This window comes from Heterodontus francisci, chromosome 2 (genome assembly GCF_036365525.1).
Source record: "Heterodontus francisci isolate sHetFra1 chromosome 2, sHetFra1.hap1, whole genome shotgun sequence".
Taxonomy (NCBI): Eukaryota; Metazoa; Chordata; class Chondrichthyes; order Heterodontiformes; family Heterodontidae; genus Heterodontus; species Heterodontus francisci.
Genome location: NC_090372.1, coordinates 107,299,018 through 107,320,217, shown reverse-complemented (window position 1 = coordinate 107,320,217; position 21,200 = coordinate 107,299,018). Strand labels below are relative to the sequence as shown.

Genomic DNA, 21,200 nt, shown 5'->3' with positions numbered 1-21,200 from the left:
TTTTCACTTTTTAACCTTGGTCAGTAAATTGGTGGAAAGAATCGTCCATCTCATACCTGCCCAAGATTCATGTCCATAAAAGTGTGTTTGATTTCAGGAGGTTTCTGTAACAGGCAGGCAATCTGCTCCAATACTTGACTTTCCAATATGTGAAGGTGAAAAATACTGATGTTAGCAGATCGGCTGCTCACTTTACATTCTGCCCAATTTTCCTTTCCAGGCCAATCCGCTTCTACCAGGTGGTAACAGTAAAGTCCATCCCAATATAAGAATTGAATCTATTCGGTTAAAGAATAAGCAGGGAATTGTTACTCTTTAACTCTGCACTCCGTCCTATTGTCTCCTATCTAATTCTCATTTACAATCTGTTTTTTATGTATCCAAATAACCGCTACTTAACCAAGTTCCTGTAACTTGAGTTTTCCTTGTGTCCATTCACGTGCACATTTTGGCTGCCATTCCGGACCTGAGCCCATTACTTGTATTTCTACTTTTTCTTCTATGTTTTAATTTTTTTCTCTTTACCCTTTCTGGACCCTGCTCTTCTCTTGTCATGCCTCCTCTCACTTCTCCCCTCTCAGCTACTTTGCGCTACCAGTTCCTTACCCCAACCATTCAGTACTACTTGGCTTTCCTGCTCTCTTGCTGCCATCCAAGGCTTGACTCCCTCTCAGATAAGCCAACAACTTCCCTCTGTGTCTCTATTAGTATCCTCCAAAGTGATCATCGAGGCACTCAGCGCTGGCTTATTATGATTAGCAGCCTCAATTGACCCATCCCACTCTGTCGCAGAACTTCCTATCTGCTGGAGGCTAATTTTGCCAATTTCCACCTCATCCAACTTACCCCTCCCATGGCTGACCCTATGGTTTCTGCCAGTAGATCAGCTCTCACCATCCTTCTGTACATCTCTCTCCAGAATGTCCATTCACTTGTGAACAAGGTCTTGCCATCATGAACTTATTGTGGGTGATTGTATTGACATCATGGCCTTAATGGAAAACTGGCTGAGGATTTTCCGCTTTACTCCTAAATGAAACCTTCACCACCATTTGCCTTGCCCAGACTGTCTCGGTGGCGGTGTGGCTCTTATCACCAATTCACACTTTGGCCTGACCCCCTAGTCCTCTGGTATTTTCTCCTGCTTTGAGCATTTCACCTGTTTCAATCTGCTCTCCTTTCATTTAAAATCCTTATTCTCTACCGCTCACCCAAGTACGATAAAAAATTTTCTCACTAAGATATCTTCACTGCTTTCCTGACTCAGCCTCTGCACCAAAGGACTTCTATCCTCAGTGATTTCAACCTCCATCTCAACTCATAATGTTCTCACTCCTCTGGTTTCAATGTCCTTTTATCCTCCCTTAACCTCTCCTTCCATGCAATCTCCCCAACTACCACCTTAACCTTGCCATCTGACAAGGCCTCGCTACTTCCATCGTGTCAATCACAGATAACGCCATCCCTGACCACTTCCTTATATCATTCTGCACCACACCCCTCCTTCTCCATCACATCCATGTCCCAACTCTGCTTCATTCTGTGTCCACCCTTTTAAAATGAACTATTCCTTAATTCACTTACAACTGCACTTCCAAAATCCTAACTGTCTATTCTTTGGCCCTTCATTCACCACAGAATTTCTGTAGCTAATGATTTGCTCAAGTGCACCCTCACCTCCACCTTTGATGCCATAGTCCCCATTAAAATCATTACTCTCTCTCACCCTGGCCATTCCCCTGGTATAACCCCCATCTCCACTTCCTTAAGTCCAAGGGATGCAGGCTTGAATGGGTATGGTGGACAACTGGTTTAGCCCTCACCACCAGATCTGGCTGGATCACATAAAGCACTATTGAGTCCTGCTCTTGTCTGCTAAAATTGCTCACTATTCGAAGATTATCCTGGAGTACAAAGATAACCGCTGGCTTAGATTCTAGAACAGTTCCCAAGGATTTTAAAGTAGCAAACATAACACTGGCATTTAAGAAAGGAGGAAGAGAGAAAATGGGGAACTATAAACCAGTTAGCCTAACATCAGTAGTAAGCAAAATGATAGAATGTATTATTAGGGATGTGGTAACAGGGCAGTTAGAAAATTATAATATGATTGTGCAAGGTCAACACGGATCAATGCAAGGGCAATCGTGTTTGACAAATCTGTTAAGAGATTTTTGAGAATGTAACTAATAGGATGGAGAAGGGGAAACCAGTGAATGTATTGTATTTGGATTTTCAAAAAGCATTTAATAGGGCGCCACAGAAGAGTTTTTTACAAAAAATGAGGGTTCATGGAATTGGGGGTAATATATTAGCACGGATTGAGGATTGGCTAATGGACAGGAAATAGAAAGTAGGAATAAGCGTGACATTTTTGGGTTGGCAGGTTGTAACTAGCAGGGTACCGCAAGGGTCAGTACTTGGGCCTCAGCTATTTACAATTTATATTAATGGCTGAGACAAGGGAACCAAGTGTAATGCATCCAAGTTACAAAGTTAAGTGTGAAAGTAAGTGGTGAGGAGGATGCAAAGAGGCTGCGGAGGGATATAAATAGATTGGGTGAGTGGATGGTAGATGGAATACAATGTGGTGAAGTGTGAAGTTATCCACTTTTGTAGGAAAGATAAAAAATAAAATATCAGAATATATTTTGAAAGGTGAGAGAATTAGTGACCATAATTAGATTTGATACAAATTTTAAAAGGAGGGAACAAACAAAGGATTTATGACGAGGTTGGCATAGAAATTGGGCCACGACTATTTTTGAGCACACAGGAGGACTGCAGTTCCCTCCCCAGTTCCTGAATGGTGAGACACAAGGTTCTCTAGATACTAGGGCCCTGGCCTCGGTTCAGTGTTCCCAGTGAAGCATGAAGTGCTTGTCAGCGAAGAGTCCATGATTGAGCTGCTGTGAGCATTGCAGCAAGCCTCAGTTAAGTGTTGTTGGGGATTGAAACCTGAGTTGAGGCATGGGTTAGGGGATGGGCTTATGTTCAGACACTGCTTTTTAAATTGAACAGGTTGGAGTTCTTCTCTTTTCTATAGAAAAGATTGAGGGGTGGCCTGATAGACATTTTAAGATTATGAAAATGTAAATGTACAGAAGGTGATCCCACTTGTGGGGGAACCAGAACTAGGGGCCATAAATATCAGATTGTCACTAATAAATGCAATAGGTAATTCAGAAAAAACTTCTTCACCCTAAGAGTGGTTAGAATATGGAACTCACTTACACACCAAGCAGTTGAAGTAAATAGCATAGATGCATTTAAAAGAAAGCTCGATAAACACATGAAGGAGTAAAGAATATGGTCATGATTCAATCCACAGTATGTTGATTGGGTTTGATCAAGAAAGATAGGAGGAGGTTCACATGGAGTGTAAACACCGACATGGATCTGTTGGGCCGAATGGCCTGTTTCTGTGCTGTAAATAGCCTATAATGTAAAGCATGGCATCAAAGTTATTGTTAGTTTGTCGCATGTGAGCTATCTGCAATGATTTTTTGGAGTATATTTTCCCATGAACAAGCCATTGGACTGGCTTGGGCACAAGGGATTGTCTTTGTTCTAATTGGTAAAGTTCTAATTTCCTGTAAGCAAGCCAGTATTATTGATGCTATGTAAAGCATGTAGCTGAATGCAGCTTGAGATTGAGGCCTCGCCAAATATTACAAATCAGTCTGGTATTTCTTTTCTCTAATGGAGTTTATAGGATTGACAGAGTTGGTGCAACAGGATCATGATCATGGTTCCACAGTGCATGTAAACAAGATATATAGCCACACAGGGCAAAGCTTGGCACATGGTTTGCACCAGGGTGTACCTTCCTGTTATACAATAGTCAAACAGAATATGCTGGTTCGAAGGATTATGAGTTATGGGGTGCAATTACCTTTCCAGAGAAAAACACAATTCTAATCTGCATCATCTGATTGAAGAGATTAATATTTTTTATAAAACAAAAAAAACAATGAACTGAGAACAGCCCAGAAAATATTTTGTTTTTCCTGTTAAGGATTTATTGTTATGTAGTACAATAAGATGTGCATACATTAATGACACATGAGTTGCTGATGTACTAGTGCTGCCTTTGAATTAATATCTGCTCATTACAGTTGCTTTCAGCTATGCCTTGTTGTTAAAACGCCCCAAGATTAGACATTGCTGTTGCCAATAGAGACAGATGAATGCTTGATGCATTCAGATGATATTCTTCCACACAATATTTAACATGTTAACAATTTGATTAAAATGCTGCACAGAGAAATTTCATGAGTACATTAAGCATTCAACAGTTAATTTTTTTATTAATTCATGGGATGTGGGCATCGCTGGCTAGGCCATCATTTATTACCCATCCCTAATTGCCCTTGAGAAGGTGGTGGTGAGCTGCCTTCTTGAACTGCTGCAGTCCATGTGAGGTAGGTACACCCAAAGTGCGGTGAGGAAGGGAGTTCCAGGATTTTGATCCAGCGACAATGAAGGAACGGCGATATAGTTCCAAGTCAGGATGGTGTGTGACATGGAGGGGAACTTGCAAGTGGTGGTGTTCTTTGGCATTTGTTGCCTTTGTCCTTCTAGTTGGTAGAGGTCACAGGTTTGAAAGAGGCTGTCCAAGGAGCCTCAGTGCATTGCTACAGTACATCTTATAGATGGTACACACTGCTGACACTGTGCGTCGGTGGTGGAGGAGTGAATGTTTGTGGATGGGGTGCCAATCAAGCAGGCTGCTTTGTTGAGCTTCTTGAGTGTTGTTGGAGTTGCACCCATCCAGGCAAGTGGAGAGTATTCCATCACACTCCTGACTTGTGTCTTGTAGATGGTGGACAGGCTTTGGGGAGTCAGGAGATGAGTTATGCGCCGCAGGATTCCTAGCCTCTGACCTGCTTTTGTAGCCATGTTATTTATACGGCTAGTCCAGATTATTTTCTGGTCAATGGTAACCCTTAGGATGGTGATAGTGGGGGATTCAGTGATGGTAATGCCATTGAATGTAAAGGGAGATGATTAGATTCTCTCTTGTTGGAGATGGTCATTGCCTGGCAGTTGTGTGGCACGATAGTTACTTGCCACTTATCAGCCCAAGCCTGGATATTGTCCAGATCGTGGTGCCTTTCTATACAGATTGCTTCAGTACCAGAGGAGTCGTGAATAATGCTCCACGTTGAGCAATCATAAGTGAACATCTCCACTTCTGAACTCATCATTGAAGAAAGGTCATTGGTGAAGCAGCTGGATATGGTTGAGCCGAGGACACTCACCTGAGGAACTCCGGCAGTGATGTCCTGGAGCTGAGATGATTGATTTCCAACAACCACAACCATCTTCCTTTGTGCTAGGTGTGACTCCAACCAGTTTTCTTCCTGATTCCCATTGACCAGTTTTGCTCAGACTCCTTGATGCCATACTCAGTCAAATGCTGCCTTGATGTCAAGGGCAGTCACTCTCGCCTCACCTCTTCAGTTCAGCTCTTTTGTCCATGTTTGAACCAAGGCTGTAATGAGGTCAGAAGCTGAGTGGCCCTGGCGGAACCCAAACTGAGCGTCACTGAGCATGTTATTGCTAAGCAAGTGCCACTTGATAGCACTGTTGATGACACCTTCCATCACTTTACTGATGATTGAGAGTAGACTGATGGGGTAGTAATTGGCTGGGTTGGACGTGTCCTGCTTTTTGTGTATAGGACATACCTGGGCAATTTTCCATATTGTCGTGTAGATGCCAGCGTTGTAGCTGTACTGGAACAGCTTGGCTAGGGGCGCAGCAAGTTCTGGAGCACAGGTCTTCAGTACTATTGCTAGAATATTGTCAGGGCCCATAGCTTTTGCCGTATCCAGTGCCTTCAGTCATTTCTTGATATCACGTGGAGTGAATCAAATTGGCTGAAGTCTGGCATCTGTGATGTTGGGGACTTCAGGAGTAGGCCGAGATGGATCATCAACTCAGCACTTCTGGCTGAAGATCGTTGCAAATGCTTCAGCCTTATCTTTTGCACTGACGTGCTAGTCTCTCCCATCATTGAGGATGGGGATAATTGTGGAGCCGCCTCCTCCGGTTAGTTGTTTAATTGTCCATCACCATTCACAGCTGGATGTGGCAGGACTGCAGAGCTTAGATCTAATCCGTTGGATATGGGATCGCTTAGTTCTGTCTATCGCATGCTGCTTACGCTATTTGGCATGCAAGCGGCCCTGTGTTGTAGCTTCACCAGGTTGACACCTCATTTTGAGGTATGCCTGGTGCTGCTCCTGGCATGCCCTCCTGCACTCTTTATTGAACCAGGGTTGCTCTCTTGGCTTGATGGTAATGGTAGAGTGGGAGATATGCCGGGCCATGAGGTTACAGATTGTGCTTGAGTATAATTCTGCTGCTGCTGATAGCCCACAGCGCCTCATGGATGTCTACTTTTGCATTGCTAAATCTGTTTGGAATCATCCCATTTAGCATGGTGGTAGTGCCACACAACATGACGGAGGGTATCCTCAATGTGAAGGGACTTCATCTCCACAAGGACTGTGCAGTGGTCACTCCTACTAATACTGTCATGGATCGATGCATCTGCAGCAGACAGATTGGTGAGGACGAGATCATGTATGTTTTTCCCTCAGCACCTGCCACATACCCAGTCTAGCAGCTATATCCTTCTTGACTCGGCCAGCTCAGTCAGTAGTGGTGCTATCAGTGTACATTCTGTTCCTTTGCCACCCTCAGTGCTTCCCCCAAGTGTTGTTCAACATGAAGGAGTACTGATTCAGCAGCTGAGGGAGGGCAGTAGGTGGTAATTAGCAGGAGGTTTCCTGATGCCATGAGACTTCATGCGATCCAGAGTCGATGTTGCGGACATCCAGACCAACTCCTTCCCAACTGTATACCACTTTGGCGCCACCTCTGCTGGGCCTGCCCTGCCGGTGGGACAGGACATACTCAGGGCTGGTGATGGCAGTGTCTGGGACATTATCTGTAAGGTATAATTCCATAAGTATGACTATGTCAGGCTGTTGCTTGACTGGTCTGTGGGACAGCTCTCCCAACTTTGGCACAAGCCCCCAGATGTTAGTAAGGAGGCCTTTGCAGTGTCAACAGGGCTGGGTTTGCCGTTGTCGCTTCTGGTGCCTAGGTTGATGCCAGGTGGTCCATCTGGTTTCATTATTTTTTATTGACTTTGTAGCGGTTAGATACAACTGAGTGGCTTGCTAGGCCATTTCAGAGGGCATTTAAGAGTCAACCACATTGCTGTGGGTCTGGAGTTACATGTAGGCCAGACCAGGTAAGGACAGCAGATTTCCTTCCCTCAAGGACATTAGTGAACCAGAGTTAATGTTGTCAATAGTAATTACTGACTGCTAATATTGAAAAATAGAAGTCAACATCACACATAAAGGTCCATATATGGCTGGTTACTAGAAATGAAAAAGTGTGATTTGGCTCTTTAAGCCCTTTTAATAGATTTCCTGACATAACAGGAATGTCTGATATTGGTTTGTTTCTCCCCTCCCCCAATTGTGAATACCTTTGCCAGGCTGCGGCAGCAATATCATTGCATCGCATCACAATTGTCATAAATGACATAATTAATATAATTATTATCATGATAATTATCACTGTAGTGATAGTCATAATAAATGTATAATAAGTTGTCTTTGCAGAAAGTAAGACCTTCAAGAAATGATGGGGTCAATATTTGGTTAGTAAATGATGGGGTCTTTACCGCATAGTCATTAAGTACCACCTGAATGGAGCATAGAAAGGAAAATATGGTGAAGAGGATTGCAGGCAGGCCCTTTATAGGACCTGTCAGATTGTCCTTCCATTAATTTTAATGGAATGACAACCTGGTAGGTTCTGTTACTGGCATGCAATCCTCCTCATCAGATTTTTCTTTCTGTGCTCAGCCCGATGCTTGCGCCTAGGCGTTAAAGACAAAAGTCTATCCTGTGGGTTGAATTAAAGCAATCATTGTTCTAAAAACCTTTTCTGATACCCCATTGGTAGGGAACCAACTTATCTTCTTGACTGTCACTTTTGTTAGATCTTTCATCAACAGAAATGGGGATCAGCCAATGCTTGGCTTTATTCTGGAGAAGATATCTTGATATCATTCGTTCCAGTTGTTGCGAGGACTCACCAACTGCTGGTAAGGTCTTTGCTTCAAATCATTCAAAAGCTTTTATCAGCCAGAAATACCCTGGATTATCCCTTACCCTCTGATATGACCAAATATTTGTGAGTTGTATTGCACATTCCTACCTCCATCAGTCGTCATTCTTAAATTGTTGTAATATATCTCATAGAAGAACTCCACTATTGCAACAAAGCTTAACAATGTCAATGTGACCGAAATGTAGCTGTAATAAAAATGATTAACACGATGCTTTGCCTTGTCTTTCTCTCCTAGGACTTCAGATTGGCTCAGTGTCTAATTTGTCTGATTAAGCTCCTGTGAAGCACCTTTGGGACATTTTACTACATTATAATGCTATATAAATGTAAGTTGCTGCTGTTAATTCGAGGTATTATGTCCATTAATGACTGATTACTCTGAGATTCATATCACAGCGATCACTTAGCTTTAGAAAGCAATGAACTCATTGCTATCCATATATTCAAATTTTTATCACATCAGTAATTGATGAGATATTTTGTTTCACTTTGTACTAAAACAGTCACTGACACTTTAAATACAAGGTTAAATGGGCAGACACATGGCAGGTGTAATTTAGTGTGAATAAGTATGAAGTGATGCATTTTGGGAGAAACAACATGGACAGTATCAAGTAAATGGCATTATTTTGAGGCGGTGCAAGAGCGAAGGACCTGGGGCTGCATATTCATAAATCTTTGAAGGTGACAGGGCAAGTTGACAATGTGTTTAAGAAAGTGAGTGGGATACGTGGCTTTGTAAATACAGGCATTGTATACAAAACAAGAAAGTCATAGTAAACCTTTACAAATCATTGGATCGGCCTCAGTTGGAGTGCTGTGTGCAATTTTGGACGCCACACTTTAGAAAGGATGTCAAGACCTTGAAGCGGGTACAGAGGAGGCTTACCAGGATGATACCAGAGCTGAGGGACTTCAGTTATGTGGAGAGATTGGAGAAGCTGGGATTGTTTACCCGAGAATAGAGAGGAGACAAAATAGAGGTATTCAAAATTATGAGGGGCTTTCATAAAGCAAGTATGGAGAGACTGTTTCCTCTGGCAAGTGGGACAGTGACCAGGGCAAAAAAATTGCCGAGCTACAAGGAAAAGGTGGGGGGAGAGGGACCAGATGAGTTGCTCTTGCAGACAGCCAGCACAGACACGATGGGATGGATGGCTTCCTTCTTTGCTGGACCCATTCTATGATTCTACGAACTCATGTCATAGATTTAAAGGAATTGGTAAAGGAACTCAAGGGAAAATCGGAAGAAACTTTTCCACATAGAGGGTTGCTAAGATCTAGAATCAGATTCCATTGGAACTTTCAAAAGGCAATTGGATGTGAACTTGAAGAGGACTAATTCTCAGAGTTGTGGGGAGAAAGCTGGGATATGGGACAAAATTGGACTGCCCTTTCAAAGAGCCAGCAGAGGCACAACAGGCCAAATGGTCTTCCGCTGTAAGATTCTATGGTACTATGATTAATGAATTTTATGCCTCAGTTCAAAGGGTTCTAATTCAAATTATCTGATAATTCATTTCTTAGCACTATAAAATACCACTTTCCTAAATTATTTGCTTTGCTTAATTCAGATTATTGAGTTAACCCAAAACATTGTTTTGAATCATCAGAAGACTGCTTACACATGCCTGGTTATTCATTGTTGCCTAATTCTACATGGAACAGGGCTCACATTTCATTGGCATTTTTGTTCATTTTGAGTTTTTTTTTAAAGTTTGAAAACATATTTATTCATTTTAATGACTCGATGACTCAATGACACTGTGACTCATTTTAAAAAGACATCGGATTGAATTTACGTATAGATAGAACTAATGGTAGTTGCATACTGTCATGCAGGCCTCCACTTGCCAAGAATGAGACGCATATATTTTGCCACATGGACATTAAATTTTAAAATTGTTGGTGGGAAGAAAAGAAGGCCTATTACAAGGGGTTGCCAAGCCTCTGACTGGAAAGGCATTTTTTGCACACTAGCAGACAGTGTTGGAACAAAGGAACCAGTCACTGCTCCTGAATACACAAACAGATGTAGTCAAACCAGTTTAGTCACATGATTAACTGGCTGTTGGCGTTTTTGAATTTGAACTTGCCACAGAGTTTTAAACTAGCAGAAAGCTGTTTGCTCCTGGGCTGGAACAAACCTCTCTCCTGTCTGCTCTCATCTTGTTCTCACCAGCTTCGGAATCCACTGATGACATATGAACCCCGAGACAGAAAGTCTCCTACAGTGAACAAGGTTTAAGAAGAATACTGGGCCCCAACGAAAAGCAAGATCTACCTACAAGCAACAGTGAGCTCGAAGCACAGTAACAAAAACCCCTCTTCAGAGATTGCCTAAACCTCTCCACTATTTTTCTTCTGCTCTTTTCTGACTCTATTTGCATGTGCGTATCGCGTATGCATGCTAACGGGGTGCGGCGTGTATCCGTAGATATTCACCAAATTAGAGTTTAAGTTTAAGATTTAATAAATGTCACTTTTTTTCCTTAAACCTAAGAAAGCCTGTTTGTGCTCATTTCTTTGCCTTATAATTGGAAACCCTGTTACAATAAGACTAGATGAAGCTGAAAAAGAACCCTAGACATCTTTCTCACCTAGTTGTAACAATACTTTCTTGAGAGGGAAATATGAAATATTGTAGTGTTTGTAGCATCTACAACCAAAATCACATCATTAAAATCCTAAAGTTGATTGGAGACCCGCATTTTCATTCGTTGAATTAGTTCTTGTATTCCACATAAGACATCCTTAATTTGTTTTTTAAAGTATAGTAAATATGTCTCTGGGCTTATCTCCTGTAGTTTAACAGTCTTCCTGCATGAAAATAATGTAATTGAAGCTGTTTGCAAACAATTTCAATAGCAATAACTGACATTTATATAAGTACCATGTCAGTAATGAAAAACCCCAGACACTTTAGGAGGAAATCCTGGACACTGAGCAGGAAATAAGCAAGAAGTTACAGAAAGCAATCAAAAGCACAATGCTGTCAGTTTTAAGGAGGCTGTTGAAGGAACATAGCAAGACTTTGGCTGCCTTTAAAGAGGAGATGGTTCAGTTGTGGTTGAGGTACATTCCCACAGGGGGAAAAGGTAGGACAAACAAAGCCAGAGCTCCCTGGATGATGAAAGAGGTAGAGAATAAGATGAAGCAGAAAAAAGGCGCATATGACAGATGTCAGGTTGATAATACAAACGGTGAGAACCAAGCTGAATATAGAAAGTTTAGAGCGGAAATGAAAAAAGAAATAAGAGAAACAAAGAGACAGTATGAGAAGAAACTGGCAGCTAACATAAAAATGAATCCAAAAGTCTTCCAATAGGCATATAAATAATAAACATGTGATAAAAGGAGGAGTGGAGCCAAATAGGGACAAAAAAGTAGATTTATGCATGGAGGCAGAGGCTGAGGCACTGAATGAGTACTTTGCATCTGTCACTACCAAGGAAGAAGATGCTACCAAAGTCATAGTGAAAGAGGAGATAGTTTAGATACAGGATGGGCTAAAAATTGATAAAGAGGAGGTATTAGAAGGGCTGGCTCTATGATCAGATGCATTGGAGGATACAGAGGAAAGTAAGGGTAGAAATTGCAGATGCACTGGTCATAATCTTTCAATCCTCTTTAGATACAGGGGTGGTAACAGAGGACTGGAAAATTGCAAATGCTAACATCCTTGTTCAAAAAAGTGTTTAAGGATAAGTCCAGAAACTACAGGCCAGTCAGGTTAACCTCAGTGGTGGGAAAACTTTTAGAAATGATAATCTGGGATACAATTAACAGACACTTGGACAAATGTGGATTAATTAAGGAAAGTCAGCATGACTTATTTAAGGGAAAATTGTGTTTAACTAACTTGATTTGAGTTTTTTGATGAGGTAACGCAAAGGGCTGATGAAGGTAATGTCGTTGATGCGGTGTACATGGACTTCCAAAAGGCGTTTGACAAACTGCCAACTAACAGGCTTGTCAGTTAAGTTAAAGCTCATGGAATTACAGGGACAGTGGCAGCATGGAAAAATGGTTGCCTGAGTGATAGGAAACAGAGAGTAGTGGTGAACGGTTGCTTTTCGGACTGGAGGAAGGTATATAGTGGTGTTCCCCAGAGATTGGTATTAGGACCAATGCTTTTCTGGATCTATATTTATGATCGAGACTTGGGTGCTCAGGGCACAATTTTAAAATTTGTGGATGACATAAAACTTGGAAGTATTATGAACTTTAAGGAGTATAGAGATAGACTTCAAGAGGACATAGACAGGCTGGTGGAATGGCAGACATGTGGCAGATGAAATCCCACCCACCACGTGATTGAGGGGCTCGCGTCTCCACTATGCAAAATGGCCCCCTGCTACGTGTTCGTGATGGGGCGGCCACACACATGACGGGCGGGAATGGCGCCCATTTCCAGAGCATTAAATTCTGCCCTGTATTTGATATTTGAACCATGATATTGTCTGTAAAATCATGCACAGCACAGTGTTTACTTAAATTTCTAAAATGTCCTTTCAACAAGTGAGACTCCTTGCTGGGACTATAAAATTAGAAGTTTATCGCAACAAGACTGGAGTTTATTGAAGAGGTACATTAAAATGACACCACTGAAGCATTTGAAGATGGTGAGGAATATGAAAGGAATGCACTGGATGATAGGGAGCCATGGGGTCAATAGGGGCAGGGGATGATTGTGTGGTTCTTATGCAGGATATGATAGAGACTCAAGAGTCCTGGGTGATTTCAAGTTTGTGCCGAATGGAGCTGGAGAGACCAGCAAAAAAGTATCAGAGAAGTTGAACTTTAAGGTAAGGGTAAAGGTTGAGGTAATGTTGTGGTAAAGAATACAGGTGGAGCTTGCTTTGGGTGCACTCTGCTGCTACAGTTCTAGGAGAGAGGGGAGCAGAGAACCATTAACTTCTGTGTGCCAATCATCTGCTCATCTAATGCAGTCCCTGCAGTGAGGATTAGAAAAAGAAGCCAGGGTATAAGGAATGATAGTAAGTGGAGGATACCAGCTAGACACTACCTCACCATCACCCCTTCGACTACTTCACTGTCTCTGATTTGTCACATTGCTTATCTGACATCCATTGCTCGATGGGCAGAAATTTCCTCCAACTACATATTGGGAAGACTGAATCTATTGTCTTTGGCCCCCACCACAAACTCTGCTCCCTAGCCACCAACTCCATTCCTCTGTCTAGCCACTGTTAGAGGCTGGGCCAGACCATTCTCAACCTTGATGTCATATTTGACCCTGAGATGTATTTCTGACAACATACCCACTCCATCACTAATACTGTCTACTTTCACCTCCATAACATCACGTAACTCCACCCCTGCCTCAGCTCAGCTGCTGCTGAAACCGTCATTTGTACCTTTGTTATCTCTATACATGACTACTCCAATACACTCCTGGTTGGCCTCCCACATTCCAACCTCCATAAGCTTGAAGTCAGCCAAAGCTCTGCTGTCCATGTCCTAACTCGCACCAAGTGTCATTCATCCATCACTCTTGTACTCGTTGACGTACATTGGCTCCCAGTTAAGCAATGCCTCGGTTTTAAATTCTCATCCTTGTTTTCAAATCCTTCCAGAGCCTCGCTCCTCCCCCAATCTCTGTAAGCTCCTCCAGTCCTACAACCCTCCGAGATCTCTGTGCACATCTAATTCTGGCCTCTTGTGCATTCCCGATTTTAATCACTTCACCATTGCTGGCCATGCCTTTAGCCTGGGCCCTAAGCCCTGGAATTCCCTTCCAAAATCTCTTGGCCTCGCTACTTCTCTCCCCCGTTTAATATGCTCCCTAAAACCTGACTCTTTGGCCAAACCTTTGACCACCTGTCCTAGAATCTCCTTTTGCTCAGTGTACGAGAATCGCTTCTGTAAAGCGCCTTGGGACTTTTTCCTACATTAAAGGCATTATAAAAATGCAAGTTGTTGTTGTTGTTTTCAAACTCAGTCATGCCCTCTGCTGTTTGACTGTCAAAGAGGACAAGGACCATTTCCTCAGCTGCATAATAATGGATACTCACCTGCCTGTACTACTCCTTTCCTGTAGTTGTGCATATTGTTGACCTCTAAGCAGAAACTCAGTAGAGATCCATAGAAGTTTACAACACAAAGAAAGCCATTCAGAAAATTTCAGGTCTTTTGCTAGAGCAATCCAAGTCTAATGTTAGAAAAAGCTAGAAATCCTCAGATCTGGAAGCATCTGTGGAAAGAGAAACAGAATTAGCATTTCAGGTCAATGACTTTTTGTCAAAACTAAATCTAATTTCACTGCCCTGCTTTCTTCCCATAGGCTGCATCTTCCTCTGTTTCAAATATTTATCCAATTTTCTTTAAATGGTGTAATAGTCTCTGCTTCAATCACTCCAAACGCAAAGCATTCCAGGCTTCTTTGCGCAAAGAAATTTCTCCTAACTTCTCTCCTCAGTCTTTTAGTGACAATTTTAAATTGAAAGTCCTGTCACTAACTCCTGAACCTGATGAAGTGGTCTTTCCTTAATCACGACAAAACACTTCCTGATTTTAAAAAAAACCTCTATTAAATCTTCTATTGGTCTTCTCGTTTCAAGTCCAAGTAGTTGCAGTATCTCAGTTGGTAGTACACTCATGCACTCATGTCTGAGTCACTCCAGAGACTGAGCGCAAAATGTAGGTAACACTCCAGTGCAGTAATGAGAGAGTGCTGCACTGTCAGAGCTGCCGCATTTTGGATGAGATATTAAACCCAGCCCCTGCTTTCTCAGGCACTATTTGAAGAAGATCAGGGGAGTACTCCCTGGTATCCTGGCCAATATTAATCCCTCAACCATCATCACCAAAACAGATTATCTGCTTATTATCATATTACTGTTTGTGGGACCTTTCTGTGCATAAATTGGTTGCCACATTTCCTAGATTACTACAGTGACTACACTTCAAAAATAAATCATTGTCTTTGGCATGTACTTAGCTCATGAAAGGTGCTATATATATCTATGTAAGACTTTCTTTCGTTTTTATAGAATTCAATTCAGGTTTCCAGCCAGTTAATTAAAAATCATCAGTTGACATAAAGCATGTTTTCGGGACAATTTGCTTAATTGAGGAGGATTGAAAAATTGTGGTCAAAGCCTTTACTATCTCCTCTCTGACTTCTCTCAACAGAAAAGGGTGCATGACGGCAGAGCCCAGGACAGAACAACTTCCTTTTTTCTAGTTATCTCTAACAATTCTTTCATATCCTCCTCTAATACACCTACGTTCTCATTTTAATTATCACTTGTAAAAACTGATGCCAGATATTTATTAAATTTGTCTGCCATATCATCAGCCTCCACAATCTTTGACTAATCTTACTCATATTCAACTATTCTTATACTTTTTATATGCTTGTAAAAGCCTTATTATTTCCCTTTTAGATTGTCTCTTAACCTTTTTCATTTTTCAGATGAGAACTCCCTGAAAAAGCCAATCTCTGTCACAGGGTTAGTACTTTGACAATGAGTTGGCATGGTGTTTTTGCTGGTAGTAGTCGATGCAAGTAAAGCTTGCACTTGCTATTTGCAGGCCATTATTGTACCCCACTGTTCTTGCTAACTTCACTTTAGTGGAAATGATGCAGAAGAGAAACATTCCCATTGCCATCATTTCCAACCCCACGGATGAACAGAAAGCCTATATGCACTTCACCACTTTTCTGAATACATGAAGATGCCATCCTTGTTTCCTCACTTACCTCCTCAAATGCAGCTTGCACCTAAACTTTTAAAGGAGCCAGCCGTTTTACTTTGTATACTTCCTGCAGCACAAACTCCAAGTTCATAAACAGAACCAAAAATCATCCCCGCTTTAACGGCTAACAGCTGCCTTTTAAAAGCTACTGGCTGGCTGGATTTTGTGACTGGCCTTTTATTTCACCTTTGGCCTAATTCTCTACTCATTTTGTTATATATGCAGGAGTCAGTCTTATTCTAATGAAAGGAGGGGTTTGCCTTGCAAATTTTGGCACGGCAAGCCATGCATCCACGGCATGGGCAGTGGGCCCTGATTAATAACCCCATCTCGAAAACTGGAGACTTTGCTGCAATGCAAACAGGCCTGAGCTCTTAAAAATAAGTGCAGCTGTAAAGTGTTCAAAAAATGCCTTTCCTGACCTATTTAACATTTCAGAGTAGTTCTGTTGTATTACATAAGATTCACAGGGCCGGCAGAAATATTTTAGAAGTTACTCATACCACTTATTTTTAGTAAAACTTACTCTAAAGCCATCAACTGAAAATTCATGAGAGAAAATGAACCCTGTTCAAAGAATAAAATTGCTATGATAGGGCTGGTAACATGGGGAGAACAGAGGTGGCACCACTGCAAAGGACCAATGTAGCAAGTTAAAAACAAAATAAATACAGTGATGTCACTTGTGTGCTTTTGTTTTGCAGCTCACAAAAGCAAGAAAGTAACTACCCTTGGCAAACTTTCCAGTTCAGATCTTTCAATCTTAATCCATTTCCCGTAGTAGCAATTTAATCTTAAAATCAGATGCTGTGGAATTAGCATACAGTTCTGTTGGACAACTGAATAGGATTATTGCAATATCTGAGTAAATAGAGTATTCCAAAAACCCTAAACAACATCTCAATGTGATATTCCTGTAAGGCTTGTCATGCTCATGCAAGAACAGTTATGAACTAAAGTGAACTGGAGCAATTATGAACTGTAAACACGAACTGATGAACTAAACTCCAAAAAATGGACACACTTTTACTGCAGACAAAATGGGGAAAGAGGTCAGGTGACCCCTCCTGTACTGCAAAACTACTACTAAACACATCATCACCTCTGGATTAGTCTCAGGGAAGGCACATTAAAATGCTAAACAGCCCATTCAATGCTAATGGCACCTATCTTCAAGAATTGGGTTGGCAAAGACCTTCGCAGACAGGGAGACTCCGGATTAAAAGCCAAGATAATAGGTGGGATATAACACCACTTTATCAAGATAAGCCACATTCAAACCCCATTGTGTAACAATGGCCATATGTTCAAAGGCATTGTATGAACACATCTAGGGAAAGCATCTATGGTCAGCTGACCGAAACCAAGCCTGATAAGGTATTTTTCTTTGAAAAAAGAGCTCTCAGAATGACAGAGACTGAAAGCCAGCAGGACAGGAAGCTGCGAGATCAATTCCAGCCAAGGAAACGACTCTTCCTGTAACATCTTTAAAACACAGAGACAGAGACTGCAGTGTGACCTTGAAAACTCCTCACCTGAGAAATTATAACAGGATTCTCGCCACCAAATTTAATAGATTCTTAGCCAGAGGCGTCTGCAATACTTCAGTGAACCAAGAAAAGGAACACCATTCCTGCAGCGCTGTTAAAAAATTCCTCCCAGGAAACCAAGTAAGTTTCAAAGTGAAATAAAAACAAGAAATGCTGGAAATACTCAGCAGTTCCGGCAGCATCTGTGGTGAGAGAAGCAGAGTTAACGTTTCAGGTCAGTGACCCTTCTTCAGAACAGTTTCAAAGTGAAATGTTTTTTATAACAATCGGATTTAAATGCATGCTATCCTCTAATCTCTATCGCTTCCTGTGTGTGTGCATGTGCGTGCATGCATAAGTGGATGAGGTTGCATATATTTTAGGCTACTGTTTAAGAAATAATTTATCTTTCTTTTAATCCTATGCCATTTGCCTGATTATTTGACCACGAAAACACTCAAGATTAAAACAATGGGATGAATTTTAAGAGCCCACCGTCGATCTCGGTGGCGAGCTCACAAAATGGCAGACTGCGCATGCGGGCTGCACGACAAAGAGCCGCCATGATCTCTCATGTGGCAGATCATTTAAATAGCCGGGGCGGACTGCCGCCCTAATCAGGTGGAGGGGGCAGGCTGTTCGTCCCCGACAATGGCATCAGCTGCCTCTGCGCAGGCACTGGTGCCATTTTTAAAGGGAAGCCAGCCCTGCCAGATCATTTAAATTTTCAAAGAAATATCCCCCCAAAATTTATTAACTTAAGGTCTAACGCCCCTTTACCACCTCCCAATAACAATGACATTAACTATTTGCCCTTCCCTCCTCCAAAACCCTTACTTTTCAAATCTGACTTTCCCCTCCCCCCCCCACCCCCCCGCAGACTGCTCAAAGTTTGAAGGTCACTCCTTCCCATCATCCCCTACACCCATTACGTTTATTTGACCCCGTTCTCCCGTCATCGTGCTGAAAATCTTAATTCCTCCCCAGTCACCGCCAGTATCATGCTGTCTTTTCCCAGACAGGGAATTGAAAGTGCAGGAGTGCTGGCCGCTGCGCCGACGATCGCGGCAGGCCGACAAGATTTCAGGTAAGTCCATTTAAATTTATGCAAAGAAAGGTCAATTGAGAGCCTCTTCCCCCTATTCTGGCATTCTATCAGAGGTGGTGGAGGGGTGGGTGCCTCTGCTATGTGAGGAAGCTGCCCCATGTGGACTGGGAGAGGAGCCCTCTACTGTGGTCAATCTGTGGCCCACGGAGGGCCACTGGTGGCAAAGGCACCTCAGTGCTACCACCTACCCCCCTGCCCTCAACTACCCAAACCCCTCATCCGTCACTAGGGCCTGCGGGACTAGGCCTGGTGAGCCCGCTTTACTTACCTGAGGTCCAAGGCTCCATGGCTGTTCCTGGTCCCAGGCCTCCCAGTGGCACTGCTGGTACTGCTGAGCTGCCAACATTCTGATTGGCTGGTAGCTCTTGGAGGTGGAATCCCCATCCTTAAAGGGATAGGACCCCGACGCCGGGCAGTTAATTGATTGCCCACTGTGGAATTCGGCCAGGAGTCCGAAACAGGACTGAGGTGGGATTTCCCCCCACCCCTCACCCGCAGCCTTCCGTCCTGTCACCAGGACTCCCACTGTTGGGGTAAAAATCCAGCCGAGAGAGTCATTACGGCACAGAAGGAGGCGATTAAGGTCGTAAATTAACTTTTTGCCCTTTTTCTCATTTCAAAATGATTTCTTTACACTCATATATTGGGGGAAATGTAACCTTAAAAAGCAAGGAGGTTCTGGTTGGCTGGGAGATTTAAGTGTTAAAAACCTGAATCGTGGCCCAAACCCACCTATAACCTGCAGACTTCTGGTTTTAATGGAGGTGGGACAGTGGGCAAGCGAGCAACATGCTCCAAAGAGGCAGGTTGTCACTTTAAATATTATAATGAGGCCGTGAGCTTCATTGTTGCTCCCCATTTAGAATTTACCAGCGGACATCTGGCCTTTCTGAGCCCCAGAAAACACAGCGCCTAACCCAGATCTAGATGGTAAATGCCTTTTCACTTACCTTCACTTGCCTGCTGGATCCACCATGCCTGCCTGTGTAACACTCCATAATCAGGGACTCCCTCCCCCCGCCCACCCTTCTGATCTCCCCCCACCCTACCCCACGAGGCTTCCAACACGCACCCAAGCCTCCAATCACCACCCCAGCTCTCCAATCCCCTTCCACCATCCATCCGACCTTGCCCACAAGGCTTGTGATCCCTCTCCACCATCCCTCTTTTCCTCTCAGGTCTCCGATTCTCCCCACTGAGACTCTGACCCCCCCCACTCCCAGGCTTCTGAACACCTATCAGGCCTTTCCCCCAGGCGTCTGATTCTCCCCCTCACTCCTGGCTTCTCCTTAGGCTTATGATTCTCCCCCCACCCATCCCCTCTCCAGCCTTTCCCCTCGGCCTCTGATCTGCCACCGAGGCCTCCAATCCTACCCTTAGCCCTTCTTTGCTTCCCCCGCCCTGAGCCTCTGATCCTCCCCGACCCAGCTTCTAATCCTCCCCCCAAGTTTTCCTGACTTGATAGATCTAGAGTGCTATACCAGTTGCAAGTAGCGCTTTATCTGCATCTGGCACTACCCCACAAACTTTGTGTTGCTGACTGGTATTGCAGTTTGCCTTGTCAACATTTCAAGTGCCTACTGTTGAATGCAGTGAGAAAATCTTAAATCTGGAGTCTGTCCACCAGTGGCCTCACTCATCGTGGTATTGTATGCTAGTTTGACTGGAAAAATTTTATCAGAATTAGATGACGGCAAACATCCAAAGAATATTGCCCAGGTGGCCACAGTGGGCCGAATGTATCAGGGAGGACAGTGCCAAAAGACCCTGTAAAGTAAAAGATTGGAGTTTTAAGAGGCTGTATGCAAGGAGGACTTGTGAAGGTATTTTCAAACACAGATAGCAAGTGGAAAAATTAGAGTGCTATTGAGCCACGGTGTCCTGTGAATGAAGGTTAGTTATTCCATGAGCGGCACAGTGGCACAGTGGTTAGCACCACAGCCTCACAGCTCCAGCGACCCGGGTTCAATTCTGGGTACTGCCTGTGTGGAGTTTGCAAGTTCTCCCTGTGTCTGCGTGGGTTTCCTCCGGGTGCTCCGGTTTCCTCCCACAGCCAAAAGACTTGCAGGTTGATAGGTAAATTGGCCATTATAAATTGCCCCTAGTATAGGTAGGTGGTAGGGGAATATAGGGACAGGTGCGGATGTGGTAGGAATATGGGATTAGTCTAGGATTAGTATAAATGGGTGGTTAATAGTTGGCACAGACTCGGTGGGCTGAAGGGCCTGTTTCAGTGCTGTATCTCTAAATCTAAATCTAAATGAGCATGATCAGCAGAGGTAAGCAGCCAAAGTGAGAAGGTGAAGATTGTTGTTCTCTTACCGGCTACCCTCATCAGGCCATTTAACCCATCCAACACTGATCTAGTGTCCTGGAGATGACAGATGTGGCACAGCACCACTATCACCTCCCTCTACACGGCCTTGGGTGGATTCCTTTCCTGCAAGCCCATTAGGCGGTCTACCTTCTGCCAGATCTCTAATCAGGGTGATCTATAAATCCACATCTGAAAAATTCTGGGCTCACCTTTTGGCATCACTTACAGTCAGTTTTTATGTTCCCTGCAAGCTTACTCTTGTACTCTATTTTCCCCTTCTTAATCAATCCCTTGGTCCTCCTTTGCTGAATTCTAAACTGCTCCCAATCCTTAGCTCTGTTGTTTTTTCTGGCACATT

General features: G+C 43.1%; 1 long non-coding RNA gene across 2 annotated transcripts in view; it reads right to left on the bottom strand.

The window, feature by feature from the left end:
- Positions 1-21,200, bottom strand: part of LOC137346175 (uncharacterized) — a 60,278-nt gene that overhangs the window by 24,503 nt on the left and 14,575 nt on the right. The window contains exons 1-2 of one of the 2 annotated variants that reach the window (XR_010968668.1): positions 17,424-17,651; positions 14,202-14,380 (exon numbers count right to left, since the gene is read on the bottom strand). This is a non-coding gene — a long non-coding RNA (uncharacterized lncRNA). Of the gene's footprint in view, positions 1-14,201; positions 14,381-17,423; positions 17,652-21,200 lie in introns of those variants that run through there. The other variant, XR_010968670.1, reaches the window with a different exon arrangement.